General features: G+C 41.1%; 1 long non-coding RNA gene and 1 pseudogene across 2 annotated transcripts in view; both read left to right on the forward strand.

The window, feature by feature from the left end:
- Positions 1-22,245, forward strand: part of LOC306662827 — an 84,294-nt gene that overhangs the window by 18,344 nt on the left and 43,705 nt on the right. The gene's annotated exons all lie outside the window — the stretch shown is intronic.
- LOC306662165 (small ribosomal subunit protein eS17-like) lies at positions 1,471-21,173 on the forward strand (annotated as a pseudogene). The gene is made up of 2 exons: positions 1,471-1,899; positions 21,163-21,173. The product of its transcript is annotated as a small ribosomal subunit protein eS17-like (transcript).

The following is a 22,245-nucleotide window of genomic DNA, read 5'->3' on the forward strand; positions in this document are numbered from 1 at the left end:
ATATAACCTCCCATTCTTCAGGTTGTACATGATTTGGAGTTACATTGGTCATGTAGACATACATGAACATAGGAATGTAATGTTCGGTTCATTCAACTGACTTTCCTACTCCCATTCCCCCTCTCTTCCCTTCATTCCCCTTTGTCTAATCCAAAGTACTTCTATTCTTCCCTATAACCCCCCTCCTCTTATTGTGACTTAGCATCTGCATATCAGAGAGAACATTTCTGGGATTGGCTTATTTCACTTAGCATGATAGTCTCCAGTTCCATCCAGGTACCGGCAAATGCCATAACTTCATTTCTCTTCATGGCTGAGTAATATTCAATTGTGTATGCATACCACATTTTCTTTATCCATTTATCCATTGAAGGGCACCTAGACTGGTTCCATAGTTTAGCTATTGTGGTGAATTGAGCTGCTATAAACATTGATTTGGTAGCATTACTATTGTATGCTGATTTTAAGTCCTTTGGGAACATACCAAGGAGTATGATAAGTGGATCAGAGATTGGTTCCATTACAAGTTTTCTGAGGAATTTCCATATTGCTTTCCAGAATGGTTGCACCAATTTGCAGTCCCACTCGCAATGTATGAGTGTACCTTTTCCTCCATATCCTTGCCAATATTTATTTTTACTTGTATTCTTGATAATTGCCATTCTGAAATCTCAGCGTAGTCTAAATTTGCATTTCTATAGTTGCTAGTGATGTTGAATGTTTTTTCATATATTTGTAGATTGTATTTCTTCTTCCATGAAGTGCCTGTTCACTTTGCCCATTTATTGATTGGGTTATTTTTTTTTTTTTGGTGTTGAGTTTTTTGAGTTCTTTATATATCTTAGAGAGTAATGCTCTACCTGAGGTGCAAGTGGCAAAAATTTTCTCCCATTCTGTAAGCTCTCTCTTCACATTCTTGATTGTTTCCTTTGCTGTGAAGAAGCTTTTTAGTTTGATGCCATTCCATTTGTTGATTCTTGATTTTACTTCTTGCACTATTGGATCTTGTTAAGGAAGTTGGTTCCTAAGCCAACATCATCATGAGAGTTTTGAGGGAACACAAAAACATTCAGACCATAGCAACTTTGCAATATTTTTCAAGTGTCCACTTTACATATATGTACATGTATACATATGTATGTTTGTTGGCCACAAAAATATACATATAATTGCGTTAATAAATGCAAAATATAATTTTTGTTTCTTCAATGAAATGTACCATTATGCAAATTCCTGATCATCTCTGCATGGACACTTTAAAGGCTATTCAAATAAAAAAATTTCATAGTTTACATTTATATTCACATTTTTACATTTATTACAAAAGGCAGCTCTTTCTGCTTCCTGAGGGTGTGGGCTGCTTCCCTCTGCCACACCTCTGTCACACCTCTGCCATGATGTTCTGCCTCACCTCAAGCCCCAAGGAATGAAACCAGCCTTCTGTGGATTAAGACCTCTGAAACTGACCCGCCAACATGGGCCACGTTAGCACCAAAACTGTGAAGAAGGCTGCCCGGGTTATCATGGAGAAGTACTACACACGCCTGGGCAACGACTTCCATACCAACAAGCGCGTGTGCTAGGAGATCGCCATTATTCCCAGCAAGAAACTCCGCAACAAGATCGCAGGGTATGTCACACATCTGATGAAGGGGATTCAAAGAGGCTCTGTGAGAGGCATCTCCATTAAGCTGCAGGAAGAGGAGAGAGAAAGGAGAGATAATTATGTTCCTGAGGTCTCTGCCTTGGATCAGGAGATCTTTGAAGTAAATCCTGACACTAAGGAAATGCTGAAGCTTTTGGACTTAGGCAGTCTCTCCAACTTGCAGGTCACTCAGCCTACTGTGGGGATTAATTTCAAAATGCCACGTGGAGCTGTCTCAATCTTTCTGCTATGCTGTAATATTTTCAATAAACCTGGGACAAAAAGAAAAAAAAAAAAAAAAGACATTACCGCCACTAGCCACTAGAGGAATGCTAAAGACTACCCAGAGATACTGAGAAAGATGGCTGGAGGGCATCTCAGGAGCTGGCAAGACCACACCCATCTCAGGGGTGTGGCCCCAGGGACGGGAAAGGTGAAAATTTTCTTGAGAAGAGACCAGTGGGGCACCCTTCTTGCACGAGGGGGCCTAGGAAGTTTTTTCAATGTGCTCAGCCACCCAGACCCTCTGAGGCTGCAGCAGCAAGGGTTCCTGGAGGGCTGGCTACTTACTATTCAAGATAGCAGCAGACCTTGGTTTGCACCACGTGGGGCTGGTTCTGCAGGAATGCAGGATACTGGAGTTAAGGGATCATGGAGGTTTCCACCAAGATTTCCAATGAAGGCCTGGGAGGCCAGGCAAAGTGTGCAGCAGGGTCGGAGTCCCTGCGGGCACCCCCTGAAAAGTCAAAGTGTGGAGAGGTGAGGAAGAAGTCGAAGCTGCCGCGGAAACCCACAAAATTAAGAAATGCCAGTAACGTGGGACATCATCCTAGGAAAGCTGCAGGAAAGGAGCAGAGGCAAGTCAAAAGGCAGGCACCTTGGGCTGCGAGGAACAAGGCCACAGGGGCGGACCTATGCATGCCATTTGGAGAGAGTAAGTACAAAAGGACGGCAAGCAGACCTCAACGGATTCAGAGAAGCCTTTCTTCCTTCACGGACTTGGGCACCCTTGGGGCCAATTTTCCAGATGGGAAAATAGCCCTCAGAGGGGATTTTTGGTTTTACAGGGTGCAATGATATAATCGTTGGAAGCTGTGTACCTGCAGTTTTGACCGTCAGGGGCTAGTTGTACAGGTTAAAATTTTAATTTTAGGAGGGTTCATTTAGGAGGGAAGTTGTAAAAAGGCCGAAACTCACTGGGGAGATAAGAGTCTGGATCCTGAGGGATAAGTACTCAAATCTTGCCCATTGTCATTTAGGACTAATTCACCATGGGGGAAGGTCAAGGTTTAAGACCCAGCATTGGGTGTCGCCCCTTTCCCCCAGGGTCCATTGTTATCAGGAAAGAATGCTCTGGGAGAGGTTTGCAGTTTGGCCAATTTCTCCTCCCTCCTTCCAAGCCTCACCATCCCTCCCTTTTCTTGGGGAGCTGACTTACAGAACATTATTTTCCATAACCCTTCAGAGAGAAAATCAAGATGCCATGTGCTGCAGGTACGGGACATGGAGTTACACGTCTTGTTTGCCCAGCTGGATTTTGGTCTTACTTTGGTCCCATCCCTTCTTTCTATGCCCCTATTTTTGTAAATGGAAATGTTTACTCGGTACCTTTATTTGTTGGGTATTTGTAAACTGCTTTCAATTTTGTAGAAGCTCACAATGTGACACTGCCTTGAGCCTCAAAGACTTTGGACTTGAACTTTGATCAATCTCAGAACTGTTGAGACTATGGGAACTCATGGACTAAATGTATTTGCATTGTCAGATGGTTGTGAGCTTTTGAGAGACAGGGGCAAAATGTTATGGTTTGGATGTGAGGTGTGCCCCAAAAGCTCACATGAGAGACAATGCAGGAAGGTTCAGAGCAGAAATGACTAGGTGGTAAGAGTCTTAACCCAATCAGTGAATGAATCCCTGGTGGGATTAATTGAAATGGTAGGGTGTGGCTGGAGGAGATTGGAATCTGGGCATGACTTTGGGTATATATATTTGTATCTGTTGAGTGGAGACTCTCTGCTTCCTGAGGGTGTGAGCTGCTTCCCTCTGCCACACCTCTGCCATGATGTTCTGCCTCACCTCTAGCCCCAAGGAATGGAGCCAGCCTTCTGTGGACTAAGACCTCGGAAACCGTAAGCCCTCAAATAAACTTTTTCTCCTTAGGGGGAAAAAAAAAACAACAAAAAAACAAAAAACAAAAAACAAAAGGCATTATCCTATACGCACTTTCAGCACCTTGTTTTTCTACTAAAATATGTAATAAAGACTTATGTAACATATGCAGTTTTCCTCTTTTTTTTTTTTTTTTTTTTGTACTGAGGATTAAACGCAGGGGTACTTGAGCCACATCCCCAGCCCTTTTTATTTTTTATTTTGAGACCAAGGCTTGATAATTGCTTAGGGCCTCACTAAGTTGTTGAAGCTGGCCTCGAACTTGCAATCTTTCTGCCTCAGCCTCTGAAGTCTCTGGGATTACAGGTGTGTGCCACCATGCCCAGCTTCCTTATTCAATTTTATAGATGCACAGCTTCAATTGTGTAAATATCCCACAGTTTATTCAACCAGTCCTCCTGTTGATAATTGGGTTATTTCCAATCTTTTGCTAATACTGTTACTGGAGTCCTAGGTTAGAGACCTGAGTATGGGGATTGAACAATTCCGGTCCAGCCACTGATTCCTCTCCCCCAAAATGGAAAAATAATGGTGAAAACAGGAAAGGAGTTTTAATCAGTGTGGTTACACTGAGAAGACACGGGAAATTCAAGTCCTTAGTTGCCCTTTCTTGGAGAGACTGACCATGGCTTTGAGGTTTTACAGACAGGGGAACGAGAGCAAGGGTTGGAGGTTTGCATAGCTTGAGAGCCTGCATACCTGCATACCTGCCAAAGCAGGCGATCTTGGTCAGGCACAGTCTGGTCCATTGTTATAGTTTAGATATGAGTTGTTCCCAAAAGCTCATGTGTAGGATGCTGCAAGAAAGAGGTGAAATAAGAGCATTGACCTAATCAAGGGATTCGTCCCTGATATGGAATAACTGGGGGCAGCAGTAGGCAGGCGGGAGGTCACTGGGGATGTGACTTTGGGGTTTGTATTTTGTCCCTGGTGAGCAGAGCTCTCTGTTTCTGGTTTGCCACGTCCTGAGTTGTTTTCCTCCACCACGCCTTCCATCATGATGGGCTGCCTCCCTTCTGGCTGAGAGCTGAGGACTGAACTTCTGAAAGTGTGAGCAAAAGTAAACTCTTCCTCCCCTTTGCTGTTCTTTTCAGATATTTTGGTCACAGTGAAAAAAAATGTTGACTAGAACATCAATCATTATCTCAGGATTGGTCAGATGGGAGACTTGTCACAAAAAGAAGGTTCCTGTTGGTTTCGGGCATAGTTTCAACACTTGTCACAAGTTGTCTGACCATGAGACCTGTTGTTCCTGGGATCAAAGGTGACTGTAGAAAAGAATGGCTTAGGAGAACTTAGAAGGAAGAAAGAAAAGTCAGAAAGGCAAGAGGGAGTCAAAACAGGGGTAGGTCAGTGGTGGGCCCTCCTCCAATATAAGGATAACTGTGTTGTTTAGCTTTGTGCCAACTTATTTTTTGGGTAGATTCATGGAAATGGGGTTGTTGGTCAAAAGATAAACCTAAATAATTTTGCTAAATTCTGAGAAATTTCCCTCTACAAAAGTTGTACTGATATTCATTACTGTTCTACAAAGTATCGGAGTGCTTGTTTCTTCAGTCTTGACGATGAAGTATATTGCAAGACTTTTGGAAATTTACCAACCTAATGTGTGGGAAATGATACCTCCTTCTATTTTAATTTGCATTTGCCTTTCAAATACCATTCTAATACTGGTGTATAATGCTACTAGCTTTTTGTCACATTGAAAGAGGAGAGCATGATGTCATTCCATGAGAATAAGAAAGACTGACCGAGACTTAACCCACAGAAGAATTATAACGATGGAATTGACTAGATGCTTTCACTGAAATTACCAGGTTATACCCAAAACATTTCTAGAAAAATTCTTACTTACCACACTATAGTTTTAAATGTTAATGTTTTGAATTTTATTTATTATAAATGGTAAGAAAAGGTACAATTCTAATTTTTCCATGTAAACACAGAATTTTAACACTTCATCTAACATTTTATTTTATTTTATTTATTTTTTTATTGTAAACAAATGGGATACATGTTGTTTCTCTGTTTGTACATGGCGTAGAGGCATTCCATTTGTGTAATCATAAATTTACATAGAGTAATGTTGTTTGATTCATTCTGTTATTTTTTCCCTTCCCCCCACCCCTCCCACCCCTCTTTACCCTCTATACAGTACTTCCTTCCTCCATACTTGCCCCCATCCCTAACCCTAACTCTAACCCTAACACTAACCCTTCCCTCCCCCCTATTATGTGTCATCCTCCACTTATTAGCGATATCATTCGTCCTTTGGCTTTTTGAGATTGGCTTATCTCACTTAGCATGATATTCTCCAATTTCGTCCATTTGCCTGCAAATGCCATAATTTTATCATTCTTTATGGCTGAGTAATATTCCATTGAATATATATACTACAGTTTCTTTATCCACTCATCAATTGAAGGGCATCTAGGTTGGTTCCACAGTCTGGCTATTGTGAATTGAGCAGCTATGAACATTGATGTGGCTGTATCTCTGTAGTATGCTGATTTTAAGTCCTTTGGGTATAGGCCAAGGAGTGGGATAGCTGGGTCAAATGGAGGGTCCATTCCAAGTTTTCTAAGGAATCTCCACACTGCTTTCCAGGGTGGCTGCACTAATTTGCAGCCCCACCAGCAATGTATGAGTGTACCTTTCTCCCCACATTCTCGCCAACACCTGTTGTTGCTCGTATTCTTGATAATTGCCATTCTAATTGGGGTGAGATGGAATCTTAGGGTGGTTTTGATTTGCATTTCTCTTATTACTAGAGATGTTGAACATTTTTCTATATGTTTGTTGATTGCTTGTAGATCTTCTGTGAAGTGTCTATTCATTTCCTTAGCCCATTTGTCGACTGGATTATTTGAATTCTTGGAGTAGAGTTTTTTGAGTTCTTTATAGATTCTGGAGATTAGTGCTCTATCTGAAGTATGATTGGCAAAGATATTCTCCCACTCTGTAGGCTCTTTCTTCGCATTGCTGATAGTTTCCTTTGCTGAGAGAAAGCTTTTTAGTTTGAATCTCTCCCAGTGGTTGATTCTAGCTTTTATTTCTTGTGCTATGGGAGTCCTGTTAAGGAAGTCTGATCCTAGACCAACAAGGTGAAGATTTGGACCTACTTTTTCTTCTATAATCTGCAGGGTCTCTGGTCTGATTCCGAGGTCCTTAATCCATTTTGAGTTTAGTTTCGTGCATGGTGAGAGATATGGGTTTAGTTTCATTCTGTTGCATATGGATTTCCAATTCTCCCAGCACCATTTGTTGAAGAGGCTATCTTTTCTCCATTGCATATTTTTGGCCCCTTTGTCTAGTATGAGAAAATTGTATTTATTTGGGTTTGTGTCCGTGTCCTCTATTCTGTACCATTGATCTACCTTTCTATTTTGGTACCAATACCATGCCGTTTTTGTTACTATTGCTTTGTAGTGGAGTTGAAGATCTGGTATTGCAATACCCCCTGTTTCACTCTTCCTTCTAAGGATTGCTTTAGCTATTCTGGGTTTCTTATTCTTCCAGATGAATTTCATAATTGCTTGTTCTATTTCTGTAAGGTACGTCATTGGGATTTTAGTTGGAATTGCATTGAATTTGTATAGCACTTTAGGTAGTATGGCCATTTTGACAATATTAATTCTTCCTATCCAAGAACATGGAAGATCTTTCCATCTTCTAAGGTGTTCTTTAATTTCTTTCTTTAGTGTTGTATAGTTCTCATTGTAGAGGTCTTTCACCTCGTCTGTGAGATTGATTCCCAAGTATTTTATTTTTTTCGAGGCTATTGTGAATGGGGTAGTTTTCCTAATTTCTCTTTCTGAAGATTCATCACTTTTGTATAAAAATGCGTTGATTTATGGGCATTGATCTTGTAACCTGCTACTTTACTGAATTCACTTATGAGTTCTAAGAGTTTTCTGGTGGAATTTCCAGGTTCCTCTAAATATATAATCATGTCATCAGCGAACAGGGATAGTTTGAGTTCTTCTTTTCCAATTTGTATCCCTTTAATTTCTTTGGTTTGTCTAATTGCTCTGGCTAGAGTTTCAGGGACGATGATGAATAGAAGTGGTGAAAGAGGGCATCCCTGCCTTGTTCCAGTTTTTAGGGGGAATGCTTTCAGTTTTTCATGATTTAGAATGATATTAGCCATGGGCTTAGCATAAATGGCCTTTACAATGTTAAGGAATGTTCCCACTGTCCCTATTTTTTCTAGTGTTTTGAGCATGAAGGGGTGCTGTATTTTATCAAATGCTTTTTCTGCATCTATTGAAATAATCATGTGATTGTTGACTTTAAGTCTATTAATATGGTGAATTACGTTTATTGATTTCCTGATGTTGAACCAACCTTGCATCCCTGGGATGAAACCCACTTGGTCATGGTGCACTATCTTTTTAATATGTTTTTGTATGCGATTTGCTAAAATTTTGTTGAGAATTTTTGCGTCGATGTTCATTAAGGATATTGGTCTGAAATTTTCTTTCCTTGATGAGTCTCTGTCTGGTTTAGGTATCAGTGTGATATTGGCTTCATAGAATGAGTTTGGGAGGGTTCCCTCCTCTTCCATTTTATGGAATACTTTGAGAAGTATTGGAATGAGCTCTTCTTTAAAGGTTTTGTAGAACTCGGCTGAGAACCCATCTGGTCCCGGACTTTTCTTTGTTGGTAGGCTTTTGATGACTTCTTCTATTTCAGTACTTGAAATTGGTCTATTTAAATTGTTTATGTCCTCCTCGTTCAGTTTAGGCAATTCATATGTCTCTAGAAACCTGTTGATGTCTTCGAAATTTTCTATTTTGTTGGAGTATAGATTTTCAAAATAGCTTCTAATTATGTTTTGTATTTCAGTCGTGTCTGTTGTGATATTTCCTTTTTCATTCCGAATTTTAGTGATTTGAGTTTTCTCTCGTCTTCTCTTTGTTAGTGTGGCTAAAGGTTTATCAATTTTGTTTATTTTTTCGAAGAACCAACTATTTATTTTGTCAATTTTTTGTGGTGTTTCTTTTGTTTCAATTTCATTGATTTCAGCTCTGAGTTTAACTATTTCCTGTCTTCTACTACTTTTGGTGCTGGTCTGTTCTTCTTTTTCTAGGGCTTTGAGCTGTAGTGTTAGGTCGTTTATTTGTTGAGTTTTACTTCTTTTATTAAATGCGCTCCATGAAATAAATTTCCCTCTAAGTACTGCTTTCATAGTGTCCCAGAGATTTTGATATGATATTTCTTTGTTCTCATTTACCTCTAAGAATTTTTTAATTTCCTTCCTAATATCTTCTGTTATCCATTCATCATATAATAGCATATTGTTTAATCTCCAGATGTTGGAATAGTTTCTGTGTTTTACTCTTTCATTTATTTCTAACTTCAATCCATTATAATCTGATAGAATACATGGTAGTGTCTCTATCTTCTTGTATTTGCTAACATTAGCTTTGTGGCATAATATGTGGTCTATTTTAGAGAAGGATCCATGTGCTGCTGAGAAGAAAGTGTATTCGCTCTTGGTTGGATGGTATATTCTATAAATGTCCGTTAAGTCTAAATTATTGATTGTGTTATTGAGATCTATGGTTTCTTTGTTCAATTTTTGTCTGGAAGATCTGTCCAGTGGTGAGAGAGGCGTGTTAAAATCACCTAGTATTATTGTGTTATGGTCTATTTGGTTTCTGAAATTGAGAAGGATTTGTTTGACATATATGGATGAGCCACTATTTGGGGCATAGATGTTTATGATTGTTATATCTTGCTGATTTATGCTTCCCTTAAGCAGTATGAAATGACCTTCTTTATCCCTTCTGACTAACTTTGGCTTGAAGTAGACATTATCTGAAATGAGGATGGATACTCCAGCTTTTTTGCTGAGTCCATGCGCATGGTATGTTTTTCCCCATCCTTTACTTCACTTTTAGTCTATGGGTATCTTTTTCTACGAGGTGAGTCTCTTGCAGGCAACATATTGTTGGATCTTTGTTTTTAATCCAATCTGCCAGTCTATGTCTTTTGATTGATGAATTCAGGCCATTAACATTCAGGGTTATTATAGAGATATGATTTGGTTTCCTGGTCATTTGGTTCATTTTTTAAATTTTATTTATTTATTTGTTTGACTCAACTTGTTTCCTCCTTTATTTGACAATTCCTTTAGGATAATTCCTCCCTTTGCTGATTTGCTTCTTTGTTTTTCATCTCTTCCTCATGGAATATTTTGCTGAGAATGTTCTGTAATGCTGGCTTTCTTTTTGTAAATTCTTTTAGCTTTTGTTTATCATGGAAGGATTTTATTTCATCGTCAAATTTGAAGGTAAGTTTTGCTGGGTATAAGATTCTTGGTTGGCATCCATTTTCTTTCAGGGCTTGAAAAATGTTGTTCCAGGCCCTTCTAGCTTTTAGGGTCTGGATTGAAAAATCTGCTGATATCTGTATTGGTTTCCCCCTGAATGTAATTTGGTTCTTTTCTCTCACTGCCTTTAAAATTCTGTCTTTATTTTGTATGTTAGGTATTTTCATTATAATGTGTCTTGGTGTGGGTCTGTTGTAATTTTGTGTATTTGGAGTCCTATAAACCTCTTGAACTTGATTTTCCATTTCATCCTTCAGATTTGGGAAATTTTCTGATAATATTTCATTGAATAGATTGTTCATTCCTTTGGTTTGTTTCTCTAGGCCTTCCTCAATCCCAATAATTCTTAAATTTGGCCTTTTCATGATATCCCATAGTTCTTGTAGATTCTATTCATGATTTCTTACCATCTTCTCTGTTTGTTCAGCTTTGTTTTCAAGGTTAAATATTTTGTCTTCAATGTCTGAGGTTCTGTCTTCCAGGTGTTCTATCCTATTGGATATGCTTTCTATGGAAATCTTAATTTGGATTATTGTTTCCTTCATGTCAAGGATTTCTGTTTGGTTTTTTTTCAATATCTCTAACTCTTTATTGAAATGATCTTTTGCTTCCTGTATTTGCTCTTTTAATTGTTGATTGGTGCGATCATTCAATGCTTGCATTTGCTCTTTCATCTCATCGTTTGCTTCTCTGATCATTTTAATTATGTACATTCTGAACTCCTTTTCTGTCATTTCTTCTGCCATGCTGTCATTGGGTTTTATTGATGTAACATCTAGATTTGTTTGCAGCATTTTCTTTCCTTGTTTTCTCATATTGTTCAGGTATCAGTGGACTGCTGAGATATTGCAGATTTCCTCTATTGACTTACAATGTCCCTGAAGATTTCTATATATATCCCCCCTTAGCCTTCAGTAGGCTGAAGTCTTAGAGGAAGTTGATAATGCGGTGCTCCACAAGGAGCTGCCTCTCTAGGGGTGGTGGCCTTCAGGTGGGGTATAATCCCTGCTAGTGGGCAGAGTTGCCTCCACTTGTTAACCAATGGTCATCCAAAGGGGACCTAGGCTGCGGGCTGAGGCCAGGCCTGTTTGGGCCTGAGTCTCTGGTTTTACCGTCCTTGTGGGGAAACCTCACCTGGCAGGGAAGACTCACCCTGTGGGGAGGTCTCGCTGGTCAGTTCCTTCCTAGAGGTTCCCCTCAATTTACAGCTACCGCCTGGGCTGGTCTGCCTTCCTCTGCAAAGTTCCCAGGGGCCCGGCCCTACCTCCTGGGCCTGGGAGCCTCACCCTTCGCAGATGAATCTCCTTAGGCTGCCCCTCCTCAGAGAATCTGCCCGCAGGTGTGGAACCTTCGCTCCGCCCTAAGCCTGTCTCTGTGCGGCTCTTCCACCGAGAAGCCTCCTAGATCCTGGGACCCTGCTCTGCACCTAATCACCTGGCTATGCGGCCCCTCCTCTGAGCAGCCACCTGGGGCCCCGTACAATCGCTCTGAGTCCCAAAGACCCGCCACCCGCCTCTTCCTCCAGACAGCCGCCCAGTATTCCGGTGCGGTTACTAGGAGTCCAAGAAACTCACTGCGTGCCTCCTCCTCCCACCAACCACCCGTAGCCCTGGGCAATCAATCACTCCGAGTCGAAGTGACCCTCCCCGTTCCTCCTCCTTCTCCAGATAACCCCCCCGAGTGTTCAGGAGCGTTCGCTCTGAGTGGCTCTGAATCCATGTGACCCGCTGCACGGGCCCTCTGGGCAACCGCCCGGAGCTCTGGTACGGCCACTCAAGACCAAGCGACCCACCGCGCTTCTCCTCCAGGCAGCCCCCCTGTGTTCAGGAGCTGTCACTTTAAGTCCAAACAACTCACCACTCGCCTTCTCCTCTGAGCAGCCGCCTGGAGCGCTAATGCAGTCACTGCGAGTCCAAAGGACCTGCCGCGCTCCTCCTCCTCCTACTACTACTCCTCCGGGCAGGCCCCGGGGTTCAGAAGTGGTCTGAGTCCAAACAGCTCGCCGCGCAGCCCCTTCTCTGGCAACCGCCTGTAGCTCTGGTGTAGTCACTCCGAACCCAAGCGGCCACGCTCCTCCTCCTCCTCCTCAGGGCAGGCCCCGGTGTTCTGAGTTCACACAGCTCTCCTCGCCACTCCTCCCCTGGGCAGCCGCTGGAGCCCCAGTGGTGGCTCCGAGTCCCAGCGCTGTGCCGAGCGGCCTCCTCTACGTCGCTCCCAGTTGTCCGAGTTCACTGCTCCAGCGGGGGGAGGGGCGTCTCCCCGGCAGCTGTACTTCACAAAGTTTCCTGCGTTCCGGGACCACCGTCCCATCCGGGACGCCTTCCCAATGGGTGAGAGTCACCCGGCTGCTTTGAGTTGGTTCCAAGTGTCTCAATATCTCCTCTTTTGAATCCTGAGTCCTGGAGCAACATGAAATGCAGCCACCCTCTAGGCCGCCATCTTGAAACCTCTTTCATCTAACATTTTAAATTTGGCATTTTAAGGCTGAGAAGGAGGAATCCAAGTTCTAGGCCAATCCAACTTAGCGAGACACTGTTTCAAAATAAGATATAAAAAAGGACGGGTAATGTGATTCAGTGGTAAAGCTCCCTCAGGTTCATCCCCAGGACTCCAAAATAAATATATAAATAAATATATATTTTCACTAATAATTTTTGGTGGATGTAAAAAACATTTAATTTGTTTTCATTAGTTATACATGATAGTACCATGTACTTTGATAATCACATATAATGGAGTATGATTTCTCTTCTGGTTCTGCATGAGGTAGAATCCCACCAGTGGATTTTTGTTTTTAATCTTTGTGATTCCTCACTTGTTTCTGTTGCCTTTGTTGTCGCTACAGTGGGGACAAAAGGCAAACGCACTCTTGGGCTTAACTCGTAGCTTGTTAAGCATTAAAAGCACGGTTTGTGCCTTTTCCTGTTCTCCTACCCTAACTCATGGCTTGTTAGCTAAGAGTATAAGATGTGCCTTTACTTACTCATGCTGAAAATAGTCTCATTGTCTTCGAAAAGCCAGATTATCATTAGGACCTGGATATCCTTGCCATGATTGTTAGTGGGGAAAGGGTTTCTCAGTTCTTGTCTCCCCCAAAGAAAGATTTCGGTTGAGAGACACAGATAAAATAATGATAAAGAGTTCGTTTAGTGAAATGAAAGTACACTCTAGAGAATGACAAAGGCTGCTCTAAGCGAGGAGGTGGCCTCGTGTTTTCTGTGTCGTGGGTTTTCATGGACTACCTGGGATCCTCTCACCCCATGAATCATTCGCTTGGGGCAGTTACAGCCATTTTTCACTTAACTGTAGTCTGCCTATGCCCATTTTGCATGTTGACAACTTCCTCAGCACAGACTGCCCATTTTCTTCAGATTGACAGAGAACTCTCTGACACGAGAAGGTAGTCCCTGAGAAGAGTAAATCTGCCCACACATGGAGCCTGCATTTCCCTTTCCTGCCTCTCTTTCTCATGTCTGTTTACTTACCTGCTCTAACATTTCCCCTCATGGACTGGGAACTCTGAAATCCTTCAGATTTATGCCATCAGATCACCTCTTCCACTGCTGGGTAGTTCGTGCTGTCAAGGGGTTAGGATAGGTAGGTTTTGGGCTCTTTCCTTTAGCCTGAGAAGGGGAATTAGATGGCTGGTGACTTGACGTAATACAGATATGATGGCAGTGGAGGCTTAGGCACAGGAAATTGATAGTCCCCTGCAAACTTCAAGGACATTGGAGGTTGACTCCTGTTTTGTAGGACCATGGCAGCCAGGGAACTGACCTGTTGATGTAAGGTAGCCAGGGCCTCAAACATGGTGTCCAGGCTATTAGCGATCTCAAGGGGCAGGTCAGTGTACGGGAATGGTCTGCCATATGTAATTTCAGAAGGGCGAAATGGGAGGCAAGTCTTTGGAGCAACTCAGAGTCTGAGAAGAACTATGGGTCATAATGGGACTACCATAAATCTGGAAGATATGATTTTTATTTGGAGATTAAGAAGTATAGTAGCCAAAGTTTCTAATAGTAGTAATAGCCAGGTGACGCTAGATAACTAAGCTTTAAATAGTTTTCCATTTCTGTGTATCTCAGGATCTAGACTTTTAGTGTAAATGGTCTTTTTGTTTTTGTTTGTTTTGGTACTGAGAACTGAACCCAGGGCCTTGCGCATACTAGATAAGTACTCTATCCCTGAGCTACATTCCCCAGGATCTAGACTTTTATTAAAAAGCAAGTCTGTTAGATCATACTTGAATTAGCTCAGGACAAAGATGATTTTGTGAGTCTCTGTTGATGGTTATTATCAGGCACTTATGTTTAAGACCTCCTTTTACTTTTGTTGGGGCTGATGCAAATGCACACCTTAAGCTACATTTGAAAAGACCATCGTCTTTCTCTTGTAAGTCCCTGCATGACTGTTCTTTGACTTTTCTTTTACCCTTACATTAGTAAATTTATCTTTGGTTATATTTTCCTATTGGGCATTTAAGATCAAGTAGATGACCCCATGCTGCCCTCTTTCCTTTCTGCTGTTGAAGTCAGCTGAGATTCCTCAGGGTCATTTTAGGAAACTGTGAGAAGCTCTTGGGTTCCTTTGTATTTTTCTCTACCATCTTCCGGAATGGGCCAGGGTCTTGCTGACCACATGTGGCTTCCCTTAGAAGTGTTAGGGACATTTCCCTTTCCAATAACACTCCTCTTTATAAAATGTACACAAGCTGTCCTCGTTCTCTAGGGTGCTTATGATTCCCCTCATTGGGAGGTTGGGTGACTCACTGGAGTTGTTAGGTCCCTGGAAGGATCCTGTGAATCCCTGAGTCTTGCTTGATCTCAGAGGGTAAGTGTCAAAATATTGGCTATTTTGTTAGCCCTTTTATTTTCCTTGGCTATGGTTTCCATATCTCGGTTGATGAACAACCAGAAGGTTAGTTCCACCAGTTTTGAAGTGGGAGTTAATTTTAACTTTTGTAATTCACAGTTTTCCATTCTATTTAATCGGGGTCACTTGTAGAACTGGAAGTCCTATCTGTCCTGTCGATTAGGGTTTAATAGATCAAATTGATACAGAATATTCTATTAGAAGTCAAATTCTGGAAAATACTAACAGGTAACACTTATAATTTTACATGGAAAATACAAAATAAAATTAACAAGAGTAAAAACATGCTCAGTTCATAATGATCAGAGTGGCACAGTTCACAATGCCGAGTATTTGGGCCCATCTAATACTCTTTATTCAAAGATGATGGTCATGATATAATTTGAAGCACACAAACATAAACCTGAAAAAGGCTATTCCTACAAACAGTTATGGTTTGGAGGACTTCAGTTTGGTAGGGTGTTTTCCCAAGCTTTTCATTTTATAAATACATTTTACATACAAAGAAGCCAGTGTACCAATCATGGCGACATTAAATCATTGGTTCAGATGGTCACTTGTTGCTGTGTGAAAGGTCTGGGTCAACCAGCACCACAGTTCATCCCCCTCTTTAGGACCCTCTAAGGGGAAGATCACTTTTTGTCCTTTAGTCCCAGGTGAGTTTGAGGGTTAGTCCTTGAATAAATGCTTAAGTAAACAACCCTCGAATAACCAAAATTTAAAAAAGGTAACAGGAGCTGGGCATGGTGGCACATGCCTGTGATTCCAGGGGCTTGGGAGGTTGAGCCAGGAGGATCACAAATTTGAGGCCAGCCTCAGCAACTTAGCAAGGTCCTAAGCAACTTAGTGAGACCCTGTCTCAACAAACAAACAAAACACAGGAGAAATGCTTGATAGTCAGATCTCTGTCCATTTTCCTTCCCATTTACAGAAATGAGCCTCAATAATTTGTGTAGGGGTCAAGTTGTATTGCAGAAGAACAAACTGATTTCCTTTTCTTAAATTCTCTGCTGTAAGATAATCCCTTTCTTAAGGGTGACTCTCAGGGTATGGACACCTGGGCACTCATTTGGAAAAGAAAGACAAAGTGCGCGTGAGAGGATGAGGCACGTTCCTGTCCTTCTCCACATGTTTTCTGTCCACCACCCAAAGGGCTCTGGCCTTAAGCATAGTTACTGGGTACGCCACCCTTCCCTGGGTCATTGTTTTGGCCCTATGTACTGTTACAGGTCGCCCTGAGCCAGGAACCTCTGTCCTTCCCAATGGGAGATATTGAAAGCCTGTGAATCCTATTTCATTTTCTGCCTGAGTTACAGAGCAAGGCCATTTGTGGAGTCAAAGTGACTGTAGATGTCCTCATCACTGATTCATGTGACTACACAGTGAAGATTTCAAATGGCTATACGAAGTAGCAGGCATGAGTTTAACAGAAGAGAGAAAGGGAAAAAGGGAACACTTTCAAGGGAGGAAGAGAGAGAATGTGGGTCCTCTCAGAGAGGAAAGGGATGGTACACCCCTTCTGCCCTCCTGTTTTATTAGGGGTCCCAGAGAAATTTTCACAGTCCCTCCCAGGTCCACTTCTTGACTTTTAACTGACAGCAGGATTGCATCAGAATTTCAAATCCACACTACACATGGTCTTTATCGGCATAAGATCTGCTATTTTGCTGCTGTCATTATTCTGCCTCCCCCACACCACTTTACAACCCAGATTGTTAGGCTGTGAACCTCCTCGCCAGTCATTGGTCATTGTTCTTAGACTGTGAAATTCCACTACTTAAGAATAGTTCCCCCTCCATTTTCTCTCTCTCTCCTCCTCGCTTTCACGCTCTCTCTCGTCCTGGCTTGCTCTCTCTTCCTGGCTTGCGCTCTCTCTCTCTCTCTCTCTTTCTTTCTCTCTCTCTCCTCTCTCACTCACCCTGCAGGGAGACACTCTGCCTGTCTGCTTAATAAAATCTCTTGCACGAGTTCCCGTGTCTGGAGTGGTTTCTGGGTGCTTTCAGTCTTACCCCTTGGAAGGGAGATTTTACTATTATAAGACAAGTTAAAAGTCCAAGGCAACTCAATCACTTTGGCCTGGGATGATCAATTCTAATTGGAACTTGTTCTTATAGATTCTATGGTTGAGGGCTTTGCTTTTAATTATTCTGTCTCTCTGAGTCCTGGAAACTGGTCTGTGTAAATGTCACAAATGTCCCTCATTCAAGGTAACCTGTGTTCTTAATAGCAGGGAGGAGTCTTTTGGGTCTGCATTTCTCTTGCAGATAACAAGATAATAGTTTGGTTTTTGAAAAATGTAGCACTTCCTATTGACTAAAGTCAACCAGGGCCAGAGTGACCTCAGGCAAGCTGCCCTTCCAAAGGAGACTTGTCAGGGGCTATCACAGGAGGCCCAGTCCACAGAACCATCCTGGACCTCATGAGTTCAGAGGCCTTAGTTCATAGAAGGTTGGCTCCATTCCTTGGGGCTCAAGGTGAGGCTGAACATCATGGTAGGAGAGGGTGGTGGAAGGAAACAACTTACATCATGGTGATCAGGAAGCAGAGAGAGACTCCACTCGCCAGATACAAATACACATATTTGCCAAAGTCATGCACCAATTCCCACCTCCTCCAGCCACACCCTACCTGCCTCCAGTTGCCACTCAGTTAATCCCACGAGGGATTAATTCACTGATTAGATTAAGACTCTCAAAAACCAATCGTTTCTCCTCTGAACCTTCTTACATTGTCTCACATGTGAGCTTCTGGAGGACACCTCACGTCCAAACCATAACACTGTGTTCTCTCTAAGCTGCAAGAGGGAAGCATTTTAAAATCAACTCCTCCCATGAGTCCCTACAAGAAAAGGGCATTAAAAGCCTAACAACTAATAGATATCCCTTTAGTTTACAGGAAAAAAAAATAAAAAAACAACCAATTTTTATTTTTGTCATTTTTTCCCCCCATAATTAGGAGTTTATAGTGGCAGGGAGGACATCAGTAATGTCCTTAAATCTGAATCCTCCCAGGGTCTCTGGCATAGGACAATCTGGGACCCCAGCACTTTGCCAAAGGAGGTCAGAAGTAACTTTGGAAAAGCCAGGTAGTGAGAGATGGGTTTTCTGGATTGTATTGAGGCTCAAGCTTAGGGATGCATCCCTAATTTTCTCATTCAAGATGGGAGCCACACTCTCAACAGTATTGCCAGGTTCACCACTAGCCTGCATGCTGGGAGATTACAAATGATCAAGAAAAGAATCTCATTTTCATATGTTGCCATAATCTGCGCTATGAGGGGAGAAGGTCTTAAGGAATCACCTACTAAGGGAGAGAAATCAAGGGGACTTCCTCAACTTAAAACAGATAAAAATAAATTGAGAGAGGTTTCAAAGTTCCAAATAAATATAATGAGATATATTTGACTTTACCTGGAAAGATTATGGTATTACTTAACCATCTAGAGCACAAACAGTTCCCAGAAAAGATCCTAACTGGAATCCAAATGATAAGCAGGATGCCTAGAAAACTATTAAGTAAGGTACTCAGGAAAGTCTTGCCATGTTCATGGAAGGCAATAAGGAAACACGCCACCCTGCATCCTAAATCCATCGAAGGCCACTTACTTTTAGAGGACAAATTTATTATTCAGTCAGCCCCAAACATTTGGAGGAAATTACAAGAATTGGCATATGGCCCTGATCAATTCATAGATGTTCTCCTCCAGTGTGCATCTTCAATTTTTTGTGATAGAGATCAAGAGGAAAAGAAAGAAAGGGAGCATAAAAAAAAGAGGACCTCTCAAATGGCAAAAACTTTTAGTGCCCAGGAAGAGCCAATGCGATACATCCATTTTAGGAGTTCAAAAACCAAAACCTTAGAATAATTAACAAAGCAGTCTTTCCCCTCCACCCTTTAGTTCCTAATTCATATACTCTGTTATCTGAGATTCTAGCAGTCACTGCTTGGTTTGCTGTGTTAGATTTAAAAGATGCCTTTTTGTGTACCCCTAGACTCTCAATCACAATATCTATTTGCCATTGAGGAAACAGATAGTGGATCTCAATCAACCTGGACAGTGTTGCCCCAAGGACTTAGAGATAGCCCTCACCTGTTAGGACAACCCTAACTAAGGACTTGACAGAATTCAGAAATAAAAAATCTGCAATTGTTCTCCAATATGTAACTGACATCCTTTTATGTGCCAGCACACAGGAGGAATGTCAAGAGGCCATTACAGAACTCCTAAACTTCTTAGCTGATAGGGATTATAAGATCTCCAAGAAGAAAGCTCAATTATGCCATCAACAGGATTACAATTGTCTCAAAGAATGCAGAAGCTTGGACAGAAACACAATCCCCATAGGACAATATCCTCTACCCTAGAGAGTAAGGCAACTACGATGCTCTTAGGGATAGACAGATACTGCAGGCTTTGAATTCCTGGGTATGGAAAATTAACTGAGGCTCTTTACAGCCTCCTTAAAGAAACTCTACACCAAGGAACAACTGCCCTGATATGGGAACTAGAATATACTTAAGATATCGAAAAAGGGACTTCCTTTAAATCCCTGTCTGTCAGGGTCCTCTCTGCCATATCCCACGTGGAGGAGGAAAGTGTTGACTGCTAGAGGAGGATGTTGGTGGTTTTTCTATCTTTTACCCCAAAAACTTATCTACTCAATAAACACATGAGAGCCAGTACTCTTTTTATGAAAGAGAGTGTGACGGTCGGGCCATACCAACTCTGGCCTCTTTACAACATTCGATCTGGAGTAGCCTAGCTCTCTTTACACTGGTAAAAGGGCAAGAATCAGGAGGAGCTTCTTCTGTGACGGACAGGATCAGGTGGAGTTAGGGGAGCCATTCTCTTAAGGGATAATTCTAGAAGGAGTCAGGGAACCACCTTCATGCAGCGCCAGTTGCCTCCCGGCAGTTCCTAGAAGCCAGGCCTCTGTGTCCCATTCTCAACCTGGTCTAATTCTGCTAAATAAGAATGGCTTCCAACATCTCCCCCTTTTTAATATTTTAAAATGCAAATGTTGGGCAATTATGTTGAAGCTCCAAATCTTGACTCTGAGAGCTGCTGGGAAGTCCCAGCTCTTGGTTTGGAGGGCTGCTCTGAGGTCCTGGCTCTTGGTTCTGAGGGTATGACAACCTATTATCATGACACACAAAAAAAATTAGTGGCAAACATATTATTCCAATACCATTAATTTAGGAGATATCTGATCAACCAGAATGCAGAGTCCATGAGATCAAGTCTATCTTATGAATACTCCTGGATGTGGTGATATGATTTTATAAAATCCAGGCTATTATTACTGCTATGTCAAATGTCTATTAGACAATTCTTAATTATCTCTTAGTCCCATTGGGAAGTAAGATATTTAGTCACAACAACATATATGCTTACAGTCATTATGGCATTTGAGCCTTTGTTTAAATCTGAGAGCAAAAGTCTCATCACTGATATTGGAAACAGTAGCTGTTAAAGCATTCAAGTTAATCTCAATCATTCTATTAATACTTAACTTTCAGGGGTTATAGCATCTTAACAGAAGGAATCATGCCCCTAGATATAATGAATGTGGGAACAACTAGAAACCTGAAAGAATACATTAAAATACATATGAACCAAATTATCATCAAAGAAATAACTTTATATCTGATCTTATTTTTATATTCTGAGAATAGTTTTAAACAACTCAATTTTTACCTAGTTCCTTAGATCTTTCTTAGCATTAAAGATTTAGATTAAACATGGCTCCTTGTAAATTTCTTTTAAGAAGTAAAAGTGAAACATTTAGTGGCAATGTTGCCATGTTAGGCCTTTCTGGCTTCGAATCTTCCAGAGGAAAATATTTTGATATAACTGACTTTCATTAGTTTTTTTTAAGGTTGATCCAAAAACATATTCACCACCTTTAGAAATAATATGTAGCTTTGGCAAGACATTTGTATATTTTATCCTTTTAGGAAAAGTGTCAGATTCTATCACAGAACAATTAGGGCAGGAAGATAGTGGTGAATATTTCATAGAAATGACTAGCTTTATATGAGAAAGTCCCATTTTAATAACTGAACACGCAATTTTAAGTTCCAAGGGCCAGTATAATTGACTGGTCTAGGTGTTCCTTATGCTGTCTTTTTCTCACAGGTTACATCTAGGTAGCCAGAGTCTATCATGGGACCAGCATATAGATAAGTTCCACTGTAGTCAGTATAGTCAAATCCAGCCACATGGATGGGTGTAACACAGCTATCTGTAAAACCTCCCATCATGTGAATATCATCAGTAAACATTGGGATTGATTCTCCAGTCCACATCGTTGGATGTATTAAAGGTGGATCTGGGAAATGGGTCCAACAGATTTCCCATATATTTCACTTACCTGAGAGCTCAGTAGAGCTAGCATATAAATATTGTGGTTGGAGAGTTAAGATCTCCTTATTGTAAAATCTGGTGCATCCTATTGCTCTACGTGTCACTCAGCAGCGGTGAAACACCTAATATCATAATTTTTAGACAGTATTTTTTGAAATTAAGTGGATTTATACAGGAATCAGTTTCCCCCTTTTATTTTTATTTATTTTGTAGAAAGATTGATATAAACTGGAGCATTATTAACCTTGAATTTTAGACAATGGCCTAGCATTGTACAAATATTTAAACCATAAGCAGTGACTTAATAAATATTTTTTTTTTTTTTTTTTTTTTTTTTTTTTTTGGTGGTGCTGGGGATTGAACCGAGGGCCTTGTGCTTGCAAGGCAAGCATGCTACCCACTGAGCTATACCCCCAGCCCAATAAATATTTCTATTTGGCCAGGAAGATTAATAAAAGTTACCTATTGTTAAAGTGAAAGTTATTAAGTTCAAAAGGGCATTATAATAAAAGAAAAAAACCCTGTTCCCACCAAATATAGGATTTGATTTGGTCATAGTGGCCTGAGTTACAAAGCTATAGAATGCAGTCAGTACAGACATTGAAAATTTGTCTCATGACCTGTGTTTATAGGTAATGGCCTTATTATTCTAAATTAACTTAAACTATCATATTAGAACTGGTACTGTCAGGATAGCAATTCAATAAACTATTTAAACATCTTAAAATTTATGTCATTGATTTAACAATTGTATTTTAAGGAATCTTATGGAAAGACAATCTCTATGCATAAAGATATAGTTCTATGAATATGTTTAATAACCTTGCTTTTAAAGTAGGAAAACTAATCCAAACG

Source organism: Sciurus vulgaris, assembly GCF_902686455.1.
Source record: "Sciurus vulgaris genome assembly, chromosome: 5".
NCBI lineage: Eukaryota > Metazoa > Chordata > Mammalia > Rodentia > Sciuridae > Sciurus > Sciurus vulgaris.